Source organism: Capra hircus, chromosome 13, assembly GCF_001704415.2.
Source record: "Capra hircus breed San Clemente chromosome 13, ASM170441v1, whole genome shotgun sequence".
NCBI classification, from domain to species: Eukaryota; Metazoa; Chordata; class Mammalia; order Artiodactyla; family Bovidae; genus Capra; species Capra hircus.
Window position 1 is genome coordinate 38,112,844 of NC_030820.1, and position 16,397 is coordinate 38,129,240.

The 16,397-nt window shown below is 47.8% G+C and overlaps 1 long non-coding RNA gene across 1 annotated transcript; it reads left to right on the top strand.

Annotated features, from left to right (window-relative positions):
- On the top strand, window positions 8,278-12,711 carry LOC108637389. Its single transcript, XR_001919007.1, has 3 exons — window positions 8,278-8,563; window positions 9,205-11,895; window positions 12,099-12,711. It is a non-coding gene; the product is annotated as an uncharacterized LOC108637389 (long non-coding RNA).

Sequence of the window (16,397 nt, forward strand, 5' to 3'; positions counted from 1 at the left end):
CAGTTCAAAAGCATCAATTCTTTGGTGCTCAGCTTTCTTTATAGTCCAAATCTCACATCCATACATGACTACTGGAAAAGCCATAGCTTTGACTAGACGGACCTTTGTTGGCCAAGTAATGTCTCTGCTTTTTAATATGCTATCTAGGTTGGTCATAGCTTTTCTTCTAAGGAGCAAGCATCAGTTTCATGGCTGAAGTCACCATCTGCAGTAATTTTGGAGCCCAAGAAAATAAAGTCTCTCTCTAAGTGGGTTGGTAAAACCCACTTAGCAACTGGAAAACCAACCATTCACAGTCTAGTGGCATTGTGCCCAAATTGAGGTCCTACGACTACAGTTTCTTCCTCAACTCCTCATGTCTCCTTGTGTTTGTGCTGTTTGAGGATGCTGTGGTGGGCATTCCTCACTGACCTTTTGGGGGACCTGTACTCTCCAATCTCTGGGGCTGACGATAGATGTCCAGTCTGTCCTAATTATCCGAGGATTCTGTACCTCGAATTTGCCTATTTGCTACAATAGGTTTGTGGTCCCAGAAGTCAGTACTCACCCACATTTGTGGCCATTCGAGGGCATGTGTGGAGCAGCCCCTCCTGGCTGAGGGCGGACGAGGCCACGCCCTGCCTGCTTGTTTCAGCTCTTAGACTGTAAACACTGCCCTTCTCACTGTGTGTTCAGTGCCACGCCTCGTGGGTTTTGTTGGTCATTTTAGTGCCTTGGGCTGAAGTGCTGTCTGTCTTCCTAAGCTCAGGAGGCTGTGCTGTGTCTTGTGGAGGAAACACGTGTGTCAGATGAGCTTCTTTGGGGTGTGAGTGATCACGCTGTGGGCTGTGAGTTCAAGGCTAATGAGTCAAGTGTATGTGTCGGATAAGGTGTCCTGAGATAGAAACACACAGCCCCAGGTTATGTGTTGATTGGCTGGTGGCATTGTTGGGACCAGAGGCTCGTGGGAACCTAAGCATGTATTTTCCCCCAGAGCAGGGATGCAGGATTCATGATGTCAGTGTTTGTCATGACCTTGAAGGATGACAGTTCAACTTCAACATTTTGCTATATTCATTATACCACCAGAGGAGTTTTATTTTTTTAATAAAAACTTTTTATCAGTGGATTATAATTGTTTTACAGTGTTGTGTTGGTTTCTACAGTACAATGAAATGAATCAGCCATACGTACACATATTTCCCCACCCTCTTGACCTTCCCTCCCCATCCCCCACCATCCCACCCCCTCGGCCATCACAGGGCCGTGAACTGAGCTCCCTGGGCTATACAGCAGCTTCCCACTAGCTCTCTGTTTTACACATGATATTTCCGTGCATGCATGCTAAGTCGCTTTGGTTGTGTTTGACTCTTTGTCCAGGCAAGAATACTGGAGTGGGTGGCATGCGCTTCTCCAGGGGATCTTCCCGACCCAGAGATTGACCCCACATCTCTTATGTCTCCTGCACTGGCAGCTGGGTTCTTTACCGCTAGCGCCACCTGGAAAGCCTGATAGTGTACATGTGTCAGCGCTGATCTCCTGATTCATCCCTCCTCCCCACCCCGCTGTGCCCACACATCCGTTCTCTGCGTCTGCATCTCTGTTCCTGCCCTGCAAATAGGTTCGGCAGTACCATTTTTCTAGATTCCGTATATATGCATTGAAACTCCCTTTGCTCAGTCTACACCCAGACCTGAGAGGTGTAAATTAGCCTCCCTGGCAGGGATACCCAGTGATGGTGGACTTAAGAGCCAGTGTCCACTGTCACTGATTAAAACACAAGGAGGGGCGACAGGACCATCCCAAGCTCATGTGACAGCTGTAAGTAGTTGCTCATTTCATCTAAATGTTTTCTTTTGTGTTCTTTTTATTCAGTATTTTCCTCTTTGTCTTTATATATGCTCTCTGCATGTAAACAGATAGAGTCAATGGGAAACAAGGGTTGCTTACCTGGAAGGCAGATGACAAGAACCACCCCCCGCCCCAGCAATCTGCAGCTCTCGTGCCATCTAGGGCCTGGGTGTGAGGATGAAAGCAAACAGGTGCTTGGTCAACACAAATAAAGAAGGACCTAGGGGCTGCCCTGAATCTCTCAGCACCTGTGATCTGGAGCAAAGGCAGGGGAATCAGCGCTCTGAACGGCACTGCTGCCGGAAACCAAGGCGAGGATTGATTCCCAAATGCAGAGAAGCAGCTCCTTGTCACAGGGAAACCTGTGTCTCCTCCTCTCAAGGTAGTCTGCACAGACTTAGCCAAGATCAAGTGCCCTGTCCATAGAGGATTAGCTCTGGTGTTGAAATTATTATAATCCTTTGGGTTAAACGGTGAGTCTCTGAAACCCACCTCTCAGTAACCAAGACAGTCAAGAGCTGCCGAAAGCACTTACTCTACCTGGGCCTCTGTCACCAGCTTCCCAGCCTGGAGGCAAATACCTGGATGTGTGAAGGTATCTGTGATCCCCGTGTACTTGCCTCTGGGGCAGGAAGCTCCATCCAGTAGTACTCAGAGTTGAACTGGAAATTGCCAAAGTGGGTGTCTGAGTGGTTCTCAGACCATAGCAACACCATCACCAGGGAACTTGTTAGACACACCAAGGTTCCGGCCCCACCCCAGTAGGGTTGCCAGATAACCTTTAGGATGCCCCAGTTAAATGAGTTGTTCAATTGATCAGTCACTCAGTCATATCTGACTCTTTGTGACCCCATGGACTGCAGCACACCGGGCTTCTCTGTCCTTCACCACCTCCCAGAGTTTGCACAAACTCAGGTGCACCAAGTTAGTGATGCCATTCAACCATCTCATCCTCTGCTTCCCCCTTCTTCTTCTGCCTTCAGTCTTTCCCAGCATTAGGGTCTTTCCCAATGAGTTGACTCATTGGAATAATAATGAAATTAAATGAGAACTTCAGATAAACAAGAATGATTATTTTAGTCTAAGTATGTCTCATGTGCTATTTGGGATTAAGTACTAAAGAAATGATTACTTAGCTCAAATTTAAATCTAAAGTCATGTATTTTTGTTAACAAACCTGGTAACCATACAGCCCGGACCTATAGAATCTGAAACTCCAGGCTTGGGACCCAGAAAAGTGCGTTTCAAGGAGCCTTCCAGGTGATTCTAATACAGACTAAAGCTTAACAATCATCGCCCTAGTGTCTGCTTTCTGTCTTATTTAGTTGATCTAGGAAAGGATTACTTCTACACTCCTATCTCAGTGGTTGGGTTTTACTAGCAAGAAATATCTCAAATCTAAGCCCAACTTGTGTCTCAATTTGGAGCTGAATGACTCATTACCTATGTTCCTCTGTTTCATGTTGGACAGAGCCCTGACTTTAGAGTCTCAAGAACAGACCTTCTCTCTAGACACAGGCTAGTGCTTCAAGGTGCACAGGTCTGGTTTCTGGAGACTGTGCCCTTTGCAGTTTGCTGCTGCCTGGACCTCTGACCACACAGCTGGCAAGGCTGTCTACATTGGTGCCCTGTGATGAGTCTGGGATGCACACTTTTCCTCATCGTGGTCACAGCACAGTAGAGGGTGGGCTTTCTTACCTCTGGGAGCCCACCAGAGGCCTACCTTACCTGGATGAGCGAACAGATAATATGATGATGCCAGGCCAGGTTTCTTTCCCCTGCAGCAGCCGCCGCTTCACCATAGGAACCCACTGTTACAGAAGATCTAGGCATCTTAGGTCCTGGGCAGCATAATTAGAGTCTGAGTAATGGTAAACCCACCTGCAATGTGGGAGACCTGGGTTCAGTCCCTGGGTTGGGAAGGTCACTGGAGAAGGGGATGGCTACCCATCAGGATTCTTGCCTGGAGAATCCCATGGACAGAGGAGCCTGTCAGGCTAGAGTCCATGGGGTCATAAAGAGTCAGATATGACTGAGTGACTAACACTTTCACTTTCACAGTGGTGATAACAGTAACAGTAACCAACATTCATTGAGAACCTACTGTATGCCAAGTATCATGCTAAGTACATTACATATAACATCTTATTGAATTTTCATAATAACATTGTGAACTCAGGACTCTTTCCTTCATTTTAAAGTAAGGAAGCTGAGATTTAGCAAGGGCATATTATTTGCCCACAGTCTCAAAACTAGAAAATGGAAGGATTAAGATTTGAACCCCCTTTTATACAAGTCAGAGCTGTTACTGGAAACCATAATGTCCATCAATTTCCTTTCGGGACTCTGACATTAATTAAATGTCCCTGTGCTAAATGCCATGTGTACTGGCCCATACTGAGCTCATACTGAGTGTAGGCCCCGTGCCAAGTGCTGTGGAAATCAGAAGTGCCTGACAGTCCCTGCACTGGGGACATACGTGCTGGGGAGGGGGAGTTGGAATAAAATGTTTGAAATAATAACCAGTGTCTCTCCCCAGTGTATTTATCTTCTCTTCTGAGCCAGCCCTTTGTACTCTGAGAAGGACTTGGGCAGCAGAAAATACGAAACAAGAATCTCTCTTATTGGCTCATGAGTTTTGGGGGCTTAGATACTTTGGGGGATGGGAAGGACATCCAACATGGATAAAAGATTTAGGAAAACACTTCATAGGAGGAGAAGTGCCTTCCATTCTTCCCTTAGACACGGATTTTCAGAAGAGGGAGGGAGAGGAGTGGATCACAGAGGGTGAGGGTTCTTGGCCCTGCCTCTTGGGTCATGTCCTAGGAGGTGATGGAGCCTCTGTGTGGACTGTGAGAACAGGGTGGTCTTGGAGCCTGCTTCTAGGGAGAGGCCCAGAAAATCCCCAGGGTAGAAATGGCCCCACGAACATTTGGGCACACAGGCTTTGGAGGCCCAAATGGACTTTCCTACACACAGTTTCAGAGGGTGAACTTTTTTTTTTTATAATTCACATTTTTTTCTCTTTATTATTTATTTATTTTTAAATTTTTTTACTTTACAATACTGTATTGGTTTTGCCACACATTGATATGAACTTTTATGTATACCTAAAAAGGGCACCTGAAACAGCATCAAGAACATGTAGATATAAAGGAGCAACTGATGGGGATAAGGGACGTCTCCATGGCAACATGCTCAGTTCTATGTTTACCTGAGTGTCCTGCAAGTTGGAGAGACGACGCCAAAGACCAGATAGCCCCTTCCCCAGTAATGGCACTGCTTTAACCCCCAAAACTTACATATGATATCCATGGGAAAGAAGTGACCCCAAATTGACTAAGGTAATGTTTTTGCTATCTATGCTGAATTGGGACTTAAAGTAGAAATTAAAGCAAGTCATAGAAAAATAGAAACAGTTATCTGTTCAATTGTGCCAGGGAAAATTGGGAAAGCTTTGGAATTGGTGAGAAAGATCACTGAATATCCTGTCTAGGGCCACCCTTCCTGGCTATCTCTGCCTTTTATTGTAGAGCTATCTTGCAGCTCTATAAGTTAAGCCAAACTATAGTAATTCAAATGATTCTTGTCCACAGAAATATAAATAAATTGTGTCTGATGGAGGTGTAATTAATTATTGCTCAGTGGGCATTGGCCAGTTTTGTACCTCTTTGAAAATTCATTTCAGGATTTATAGTGTGGGTGTTTTCTTGAATTCTCTTGTGAGCCAATTATAGTGCAAAGATCTAGATATGCCAATTGAAAGGGTGAGATTTTCAGTGGATCAAAAAACAAGACCCAACTATATGTTGCCTATAAGAATCCACTTTAAATATAAAGGTGTATAAAGACTGAAAGTGAAAAGATGGAGAAAGATATATCATGCCAATATTGATCAAGAAAAGTGGGAGTAGCTACATTAACTTCAGACAGGGTAGACTTCAGAGCTTCTAGTGGTAAAGAACCCACCTGCCAATGTAGGAGACATAAGAGACGTGGGTTTGACCCCTGGGCTGGAAAGATCCTCTGGAGGAGGACATGGCAACCCACTCCAGTATTCTTGCCTGGAGAATCCCATGGGCAGAGGAGCCTGGTGGGCTCCGGTCCAAAGGATCGCAAATTGTCGACCAGGACTGAAACCACTTAGCACACAGCACACACAGACTTCAGAGCATGGAAGATCATCAAGGATAAAGAAGTTTCCATAATAAAGAAGTAGTCAGTTCTCCAAGAGACACAGCAATGTTTAATGTTTGGGTTGGGTTAAGTCGCTCAGTCATGTCCTACTCTTTACAACCCCGGGGACTGTAACCTACCAGGCTCCTCTGTCCATGGGATTTTCCAGGCAGGAGTACTGGAGTGGGTTGCCATGCCCTTTCCAGGGGATCTTCCCGACCCAGGCAGGGATCGAAGCTGTCTCCCGCATTGCAGGCAGACGCTTTGCTGTCTGAGCCACCAGGCAAGCCATGTATAGAAAGAGAGTATCAAACTACATGAGGCAGTAACTGATAGAACTGCAAGCAGCACTAGATGAATCCGCTGTTACATGGAGAGTTAGGCACTCTCCATCAGAAACAGACAGATTTGTAAGGCAGAAAATCAGGGCATAGTTAGAACTCAAAAGCAGCATCAGTGAACTGGATATAGTGCCCTCTGTGCGCCATTTTATTCAGCACCAGCAGAACATGCATTCTTCTCAAGTTCTTGTGGAACAGTCATCAGCACAGACCACACTCTGGGGTGTAAAACACCCCTTAACAAATTTAAAGACTAGAAATCATACAGTGTGCAGTCTCAGACCACAGTGCCTTTAGGGTCAGATTTGCCTCTTAGAAGAATCTTTTTGGCCAGTGGAGATGGAGCATGGGAAGGACCCAGAGGCAGAGTGGCCAGGAAGAGGGGGCCAAGAAGGTCCTGGAGCCCTGGGGCGGGATGACAGGAGAGGATGCAGCCGTCTCGGCGGGGAGGGGAGCTCTGGAGATGGAGGTGTTGCAATGGCTTCACCCTTTAAAAACAACAGCAAGGGACTTCCCTGGTGGTCCAGCAGTTAAGAATCTGCCTGTCAATATAGGGGACACTGGTTTGATCCCCGGTCTGGGAAGATTCCACATGCCACAGAGCAACTCAGCCTGTGCACCACGACTCCTGCGCCCTTGCGTTGCAACTCCTGAAGCCCACGTGCTTTGAGTCCAGGCCCCACAACAAGAGAAGCCACTGGAATGAGAAGCCCGCACACCACAGCTAGAGAGTAGCCCCTGCTCACGGCAACTAGAGAAAGCCTGCACAGCAGTGAAGACCCAGGGCAGCCGAAAATAAGTAAGTCAAATAAAATGAACCACAGCAATGCCGTGAGGTGGTTCCTGGTTTTCCTTTTGACTGGAAACTTTTGACGCAACCTCAGATCTATAGAAAAGGTGTAAGAATGTTTTTCCCTACTATATGAGCATGTTACAGACAGGATATCCCTCTGCCCCATTTTTCTTTAGACTCTAAAGTTTAGAATATATTTCTCCAAAACAGCAGGAGACCTGGGTTTGATCCCTGGGTTGGGAAGATCCCCTGGAGAAGGGAAAGGCTACCCACTCCAGTATTCTGGCCTAGAGAATTCCCTGGACTGTATTATACAGTCCATGGGGTTGCAAAGAGTCCAACACAACAGAGCGACTTTCACTTTCACTTTCTCCAAAACAAAAATATAGAATCACTACCTCATTATAAAAGTTGGGAAATTATACATTTATAAAATACTAGAATGTATATAGGCATTATTGCATTTCTGTCCTTTGTAGTAGAAAAAAAAAAAAATACTGGTTCAGACACTGTAATCTGTTGTCAGTCCTTTAAACCTCTCGCAGTTGGTAACAGACTTCAGAAGTCTTGTCTTTCATCACCTTGACGTTTCAGAAGCGTGAAGGCCAATTATGTTGTAGGATGTTTCCCATCCTGAGTACCTCTGATGTTTCCCCCGAGATGAAACTCGGGTTGTGCGTTCTTGGCAGGAACTTGCAGACGTGCGGGTGTGTTTTCTCAGGGCGCAACGCCGGGGTGCAGCGATGTAGATCTGTCTCTTTATGAGAAGCTGACTTTGATCGCTCGGGTACGGTGCTGTCTGCCAGGCTTCTTCACTATAAAGTGGCTATTTCCCTCATGTGTCTCGTGGGGATATGCTCTGAGACCAGGAAAACACTCTCCATTCCTCAGGCTTCCCCCTGAAAGGGTTATTTTTAACCCACACTTTTCAGATGCCGACACTGACGCTTGGAGAAATGCAGCGACTTGCCCAGGTCAGGATGCTCAGCAAGAACTCGAGTTGAAAGTCCTGACTCTAGATCTCACCTCTATGTCTTCTCTTCTCGTGACTGGACAATGTCAGCTCCTAAAACCTCCTCTCGGGTACCAGAGGCTGCTGGCGCCTCAGCCATGTCCCCTCAGCCCACCTCTGGGTCCACCTGGGGGCTTCCAGAATGCTTTCTCACCCAGCTGCTAGCTGGGAGCTGAGCTGTATTGGTAGTCTTTTCAGCTTGGTGGTCTAAGGGCGGTAGATGTTCGAAATGACAGCCGTCCCCTGCCACCACCCCCTCACCAATCCTGCCTGCTTTCCCCAGGGCCAGTGTCCCATGAGGACCCAGAAGAGATGCAGGACTTTTCCCACCTGGCCTGGAAGTGACTCAGCATCTCTGCTGCCGTCTGTCTGCCTGTCTGTCCAAGACTTCTGGTCGACCAGAGTCCCTGGGTGAGGCTGGGGTGGGGGCACACTTCTCCCCACCTCTTGGGGTGCTGCTCTGGGAACCGAGTTGCCATGCTGTGAGGAAGCTCAGTGGCCTGGGGGTGGTCGGGGGAGAGGAGCCAAGGCCACTGACTGCACCTGGCTGAGCTTCCAGCTGGCAGGAGCCCTGCCTGGGAACCGTGGGAGTGAGTTGTATAACAGGGGGAGCCTCATCCCCACCCCCACCCCTGCATGGAGCAGAGACAAGCTGTCCTGTGGCACCCTGTCCAGACTGCAGGTTTGTGAGCAACACAGTTGACTGGTGATTTATATATATATATGGGCTTCCCTGGTAGCTCGGCTGGTAAAGAATCTGCCTGCAATGCAGGAGACCCCGGTTCCATCCCTGGGTAGAGAAGGTCCACTGGAGAGGGGATAGGCTACCCACTCCAGTATTCTGGCCTGGAGAATTCCATGGACTGTATAGTCCATGGGATCGCAAAGAGTCGGACATGACTGCATGACTTTCGCTTTCACATATATATGTGAGTGTGTTGTGTGTGTGTGTGTGTGTGTGTGTGTGTGTGTAATGTCGACCATTTTAAAATTCTTTATTGAATTTGTTACAACATGGCTTCTGTTTTACGTTTTGGTTTTTTGGCCCCAAGGCACGTGGGATCATAGTTCTGCAACCATGGATCAAACCTGCAACCCCTTCAACCACCGCTAACCACCGGATGACCAGAGAATGCCCTTGACTGGTGGCTTTAAGTCACTGTTTCGCTGAGCAGCAGCAGGTAACCGGAGGTTTATGCCGAGAGAACCTCTTTCTGGGACTGGGCTCACCTGACAAGGCTCCCAGCTGCTTCCCTGGCCTGGGGTGTGTCAGGGACAGAGCACAAAGCTCTCCTGCAGCCGCTGGGTGAGGAGGGTTCACCTGGCGACGACTCGCCCGCCTTTCGCCATTCCTACCTGCTTCTCCCACAGGCTCTTTCTCCCTTGGAGCAGTGCTCAAAGGCTGGTGGAAAACACATTTGTCACAAAAACAACACTCTGCTCTCAGAGAAGATCCCACCTCCTCCAGTGTCCCAATGAAGAGCAAACAACTTAGATGGGCTCTAGGTCTTTCATAACCGGGCCTGGGTCGTGAGGCTCTTCTGCCAGCTTTCATGGATGGGGACCATGTTTTCCTGCATCCTGCCATTCCTGGCCATGAAGCCGCCCCTTGGGTATTCATTCCTCTGCAGGGGGTGTGTTGTTGACTCGTGTTGAGGGTGTGTTTCCAGGGCACAGTGAATTCTTTAGACCCCCTCCCACACCCCAGAGGTGTCCACTATGACCCCACCTCTCAGGGCTGGTGGAGCTGATTGGGGTGTGTGAGTTTGGGGCAGGGATGCCAAGCCCAGACTGTGTGAGTGTCTGTCTCTGAGGATGGTGGGGGATGGGGAGGTCTGATGGCTCACAGAGAAGATGAGCTGCACACACACAGAAAGAGACGCAGGGCTAAGAGTGAGAAGGAATCCTGCCTGGGTCCCCAGGGCTCCAGCCCTGCCGCCGTTGCTCAGGGCTCCCTGGACCCTGATGCCGGGCCTCCTGTGCCACTGATGCTGGAGTCCACTTCTGTCATTTTCCACCATGTTGTCATGCACAGAGCTGCTTTCCCAGAGTCACTTTCCTCGGTTTGTGATGTGAAATGGGCCACAAGCCGTCATCTGGGACCAACTTGCTTGTGTTTGCTGAGCCCATGGTTAGGTTCAGTCAGACAGAGATGAGCAGCACAGGGTCCGGCTCTGTGCTCCATCTTCCCAGTCCCCGTGAGTCGGTAGAGAGCTGCACTGTGGGAAGATCCTCCAACCCCTCAAAGGACAGGGTGCCATGGCAACAATGAATGCCAGGTCCCGCATGTACTGAATTTCCATGCTTTTAGTTCCAAAGGAGGAAATTTTAAAAAGCCACCTAAATTGGCTTTCTCCCTTCAAAGGTTATGTTCTATTGAGGGAAAAATAAAAACAAAGTCACAGAATTCTCTTTTGCAAGGTACCTTTGCGGTCATAGTGACATTTAGAGTGCGTGGAGAGGTCCAAATAAAAACACAAAATGTGAATAAGACTCTGAACTGATTGGATGAGGACCAAGTAATGCTTTTATTTCAGATTCCATCAATGCCAAGGACAGAGGTTGACTGACAAACTAATTCATTCCTCAAGCAAGCAGTGATGGACTTCCTGCTCTGTCCTAGGAGCCCAGGTCAGACAGAAAGCTGGTGGAGTCTGTTCTTCCACCAGCAGCATCAACAGAAATGCAGGTGCCCACTGGCTCTTGCTAGGAACTCAGAGAAGCAGAAGAAAGTGCGAGACACTGCTCACCCCCTCCAGGACTTCATCATCCCAGTCGGCCATGAAAACGTACATAAAATAGTAATAAGCTGCAGCACAAAAACATATTCCAAATTCACATGGGTGGTGCAGATGAGACCTATCTCTGGGACTCCCTGTGGGCTGGGATGATCCGGGAAGGCTTCCTGGAGGAGGTGAGCTTTGCCTTGTCCCTTAAATGAGAGATTTTTGTTGGGCAGAGAGATGGAGGGAGGGTATTCCAAGGAGTGCGTGTTAAAGGGGACCTAGTCTGTCCACATTTCAGCAGCTTGCTTGACTGGCTCCTTGCCTGGGAAGTCAGGTTGGGTGTGGATTGTGGTGGCTCAGGGGCTGGACCTTACTCTTCAGGGAATGGGAAGCCATGACAAGGTTCAGAATCAAGAGTGGCGCATAGGACACCGGGCTCCGTAACGTTCAGCGCACCGGGAGCTGACAGCATGGCCAGAGCCACGGCGAGGCCAGATGCCCCAGCAGGATGAGAAACCCTGGTACTCTCCTGAGGGGTAGAACCCTCTGTAAGTGATGTAACAATGAAAGCTGGGGTGGAGAGTCTGAAATGACCTCTCCCCCTGGGTCTGCAGGGCATGGTTTTCTTCTGGGAGGCTGACTTTACTATTTGATGTGATGGGGTTCAGGACACACTCCCCCAAAAGACTGCACCCTGACATATGGGCCCTCCCAAGCTGGAGGAATTAGAGAAACGCCAGAAGCAGGCAGTGTGCTCTGACCTTTCACCCCACCCTCCTTCCCTTCTTCCCTGAAATAGGTCAGAAAACTCCCGTGTGAGAGATGCCCACACTCTGCCAGGAGGAAGGCAGACATTTTTAGCACCAGAAAAGGGAAACTGGGAGTCAAGAAATCAGTGCGAACAAACCCCGTTGAGCTCACTCATCTTCCCTCTTACTTCTTCACCGCATGCTGCCCCAGCCCAAACCTCTTGGTGTGGCCGATTCTTCACTGATGTGTTGATTCTTCTTCTACAAGGTGTGAAAGCTGCCTGCTCTGCTGCTCTGGTCACTTCTTCAGGTCTTCATTCTTTTGTGAAAGCTCCCATGTACATGTGAACATTCAAAAAATGTGTTTAAATGTGCCTGCTTTTCTCCTGTTAACTTGTCTTTGTCAGTTTAACTTTTGGACCCAGCCAGGGACCCTGTGAGAGTTGAGGAAAATGTTTTCCTCCTTTACAGACTCCAGTTCATTTGCAGAAACCCCAGTGACCACAGGCATGACCCAGGAGGCCCCAGTGACCACAGCCGTGACCTGGGAGGCTGCAGAAGAGCACGTGAATGGCCTGAGCCAGGCCACTATGGTGGCTGAAAAATGGTGCTGGGCTGCATCCGCCCACGGGGGAGACAAGAGTAGACGTGTTACGCAGAGGACTTGGGAAACTCAGCTGTCGAGCCTTGCACATCTCGCGGTGTTGCAGGAGGGGTCAGTACCCTGTGTGTCTGCCCTCCTGGTCACTGTTCTGGGTGTGCTGGGGCCTGCCTGCTGCAAGTACCGGCAGCTCTCCACCAGAGGGCGCTCTCTGGTGTGCTTGGTTAGGGTGGGCAGGTGGAAGTTCGTGTCCCCTGGATGATGGCGTGTGATGGATACACACCTCACGTCCTCTGCCTTGTCCCAAAGACTGGACAGCTCTGTGCCCTGTTGCACTGTGTCTCCCTGACTGCTCGATGTGATGGACCATTAGTTGCCCACGGGGTGTCCTGATTCATCTCAGCTTTTTTTATTGGGTGCTTCCCTTCCTGGCCTGCTATCCCCCTTCCTGTAGTGGGACCAGCTTCCAAATAAACTACTTACACTCAAATTATCACTTCAGGCTCAGTTTCTAGGGGATCCCAGCTGAAGTGAATGAATCAAAACCAGACACCCTAATATCCTGCAGGTCTACCTTTTCCGCTCACATCAGGCACATGGGGAGCCTGCTCTTGAAGTTGAGTCCACTCTGCGTCACTTGTCCAGGTGTGGCTGAGTTACCAGGTACGCCAGGTGTCCAGGTGGCTTGCTATGGGATGTCCCCCAAGTTTCTTGCCTGCTCCCGGCCACTACCTTCACTTTGAGCAGCTATGTGGGTTGAAGAGGGTGCTGGCTGCCGTGTGACGTTTGGAGGTCAGGCCTGATCTAGGGATGGAATGTAGGTGGCAGCAAAACCTTGGTCATATCTGTTGGAATTTATCCTCTTTTCCTTACTGTGTTGGAGATCAATTTCAGGCTCACTGTGCCGGGGATTTGAAAGTCTTTTTCTAGTCATGACACAGTCTTCAAAAAGCTAACATCCCCCTCCCTGAACACAGCAGTCTCCATAGCCACGTGGCTTCTGAACTGTTTCCACTGTCAAGTTTGAAAATTTAAAGCCAGCCATGGGATGATTCCAATCAAAGCAAATTAGGGAGGATTCTTTATTCTTACAAATCCATTTGTCTGCGCACAATACTGACACTTTTTGGTGCATGTGAATAAAGGTAATGTGTTAGCTCCCTTGTTTTTTCTTAGTTTCTCTTTATGAGCCTGACTGTTTCACAGCTCCTTAGAGAGAAGAGTCAACAGGATGGAATCGTTCCTGCTAACTGATCCCCAAGTAGACAACTCAGACCAAGCCAGCAGATGGACCTAGAAAACAGCAGATGTGCATCAAAAAAGTCAGGCAATATATAATTATGAATTTTTAAGATCAAAAGTGATTCTAAATAACCAGAAGTAAATTGTCCCTTGTGTAGCACAGTCGAGTGCCAAAAGACCTTACAAGGACATTTTTCTTGGACAGTTTTTTATCCCAGTGATTAACAAAATTTTTTTAATTTTATATTGGAGTATAGCCAGTTAGATTAACAATGTTGTGATAGTTTCAGGTGGACAGCAAAAGGACTCAGCCAAACGTATACATGTATACACTGTCTCCTAAACTTCCCTCCCAGCCAGGCTGCCACATACCACTGAGCAGACTTTCCTATGCTGTACCGTAGGTGCTTGTTGGTTCTCCATTTTAAATATAGCCCTGTGTACCTGTCCATCACAAACTCCCTAACTATCCCTTCCCCCACCCCCTAAGTTCATTGTGAGTCTATTTCTGTTTTGTAAATAAGTTCATTTGTATCATTTCTTTTTAGATTTACCATATAAGGAATGCCATAGGCTATTTCTCCTTCTCTTGCTTACTTTACTCAATATGACAATCTATGGCACCCCACTCCAGTACTCTTGCCTGGGAAATCCCATGGACGGAGGAGCCTGGTAGGCTGCAGTCCATGGGGTCGCGAAGAGTTGGACACGACTGAGCAACTTCGCTTTCACTTTTCACTTTCATGAACTGGAGAAGGAAATGGCAACCCACTCCAGTATGCTTGCCTGGAGAATCCCAGGGATGGGAGCCTGGTGGGCTGCTGTCTATGGGGTCACACAGAGTCAGACACGACTGACGTGACTTAGCAGCAGCAGGTCCAATTGTGTTGCTGCAAATGGCATGATTTCATTCTTTTTAATGGCTGAGTAATATTCCAATAATATTTAAAACTTCTCTGTGAGGTCCTAGTTGAGCTCAAGTCTCAACTTCTCTGAGCTTCTAAAATAGACTTTTATAACCTCAGCCACCAGCATGAAATCTTATCTCTTTTTACGTTCTTTCTGGACCAATGTTGATTGAGAAGGTAACTTTGAGGACAGAACTTACAGCAGTGATGCAAATATCCAGCCCGTCTCTAAATAGCTTTCGTAATGGATCAGGGGGGCTTGGGCAGCCTTTTCATTCCAGAGACTCCAGTAGAGTCAGAAAATGTATCCAGTACCAGAAGTTCTTGATAACATGCTGAGAAGTGGCGCAAGTCTTTGATGAAGGGTGAAAATGACTTTTGTGGGAGTATTACCAAGGATTCTTTCTTAACCAATGGAAATTGATAAGAGGCCAGACAAAAAATTCAGCAAAGATTTACTGGGCTCCTGCTGCAGCAGAAGGAAGCAAGAACAGGGTAACAGTTTCCCTTGCTTGCTCCCTGAGCCAGGGTGGCAAGTTGGTTCCTTCCATAGAGTGAAGGTAGGGTTTATCCAGGGGTTGGGCCAGATGGGTGGCTTTGGTGGTTTGCCCACCTCCTTAGTGGTGTTGTGTTCAAGGGTCATGCACAATACCTTGCTTTTCCTCCAGACTCTTCAGAAGTGGCAACTGGGGTTTTTTGGGTCTTTTTGTATTTTGTTGTTCTTAATTTGCCTCAACTGCAATATTGTTGTTGTTCAGTTGCTCAGTCATGTTCGACTCTTTGCAACCCCGTGAACTGCAGCACTCTGGGCTTCCTTGTCCTTTACCATCTCCTGGAACTTGTTCAAACTCATGTCCGTTGAGTCAGTGTTGCCATCCAACCATCTCATCCTCTGTCGTCCCCTTCTCCTCCTGCTTTCAATCTTTCCCAGCATCAGGGTCTTTTTTTTTTTATTTTTTATTTTTATTTTATTTTACTTTACAATACTGTATTGGTTTTGCCATACATTGACATGAATCCACCACAGGTGTACATGAGTTCCCAAACATGAACCCCCCTCCCACCTCCCTCCCCATAATATCTCTCTGGGTCATCCCCGTGCACCAGCCCCAAGCATGCTGTATCTTGCAGCGGACATAGACTGGTGATTCGATTCTTACATGATAGTATACATGTTTCAATGCCATTCTCCCAAATAATCCCACCCTCTCCCTCTCCCTCTGAGTCCAAAAGTCTGCTATACACATCTGTGTCTTTTTTGCTGTCTTGCATGCAGGGTCATCATTGCCATCTTTCTAAATTCCATATATATGTGTTAGTATATACTATATTGGTGTTTTTCTTTCTGGCTCACTTCACTCTGTATAATCGGCTCCAGTTTCATCCACCTCATCAGAACTGATTCAGATGTATTCTTTTTAATGGCTGAGTAATACTCCTTTGTGTATATGTACCACAGCTTTCTTATCCATTCATCTGCTGATGGACATCTAGGTTGTTTCCATGTCCTGGCTATTATAAACAGTGCTGCGATAAACGTTGGGGTACATGTCTCTTTCAGTTCTGGTTTCCTCGGTGTGTATGCCCAGCAGTGGGATTGCTGGGTCATAAGGCAGTTCTATTTGCACTTTTTTAAGGAATCTCCACACTGTTCTCCATAGTGGCTGTACTAGTTTGCATTCCCACCAAGAGTGTAGGAGGGTCTTTTCTAATGAGTCAGCTCGTCACATTAGGTGGCCAAAGTGTTGAAACTTCAGCTTCAGCATCAGTCATTCCCATAAATATTCAGGACTGATCTCCTTTAGGGCGGACTGGGTGGATCTCCTTGCAGTGCAACTACAATAGGCGTGCAGTTATCTTTAGTCCCCACAGTTCCCTCGTATTTTGTTGCTCGAGGAGATGTTCGTCCTGCAAGCGCAGCATCGAAGGGTCTCGGGCCCCAGCTCCCAGCCTGTCTCAGGAGAAGAGGGGAAAGAGGACTGGATAAAAGTACCAGAATGAGTATATCTGTAAACCAGG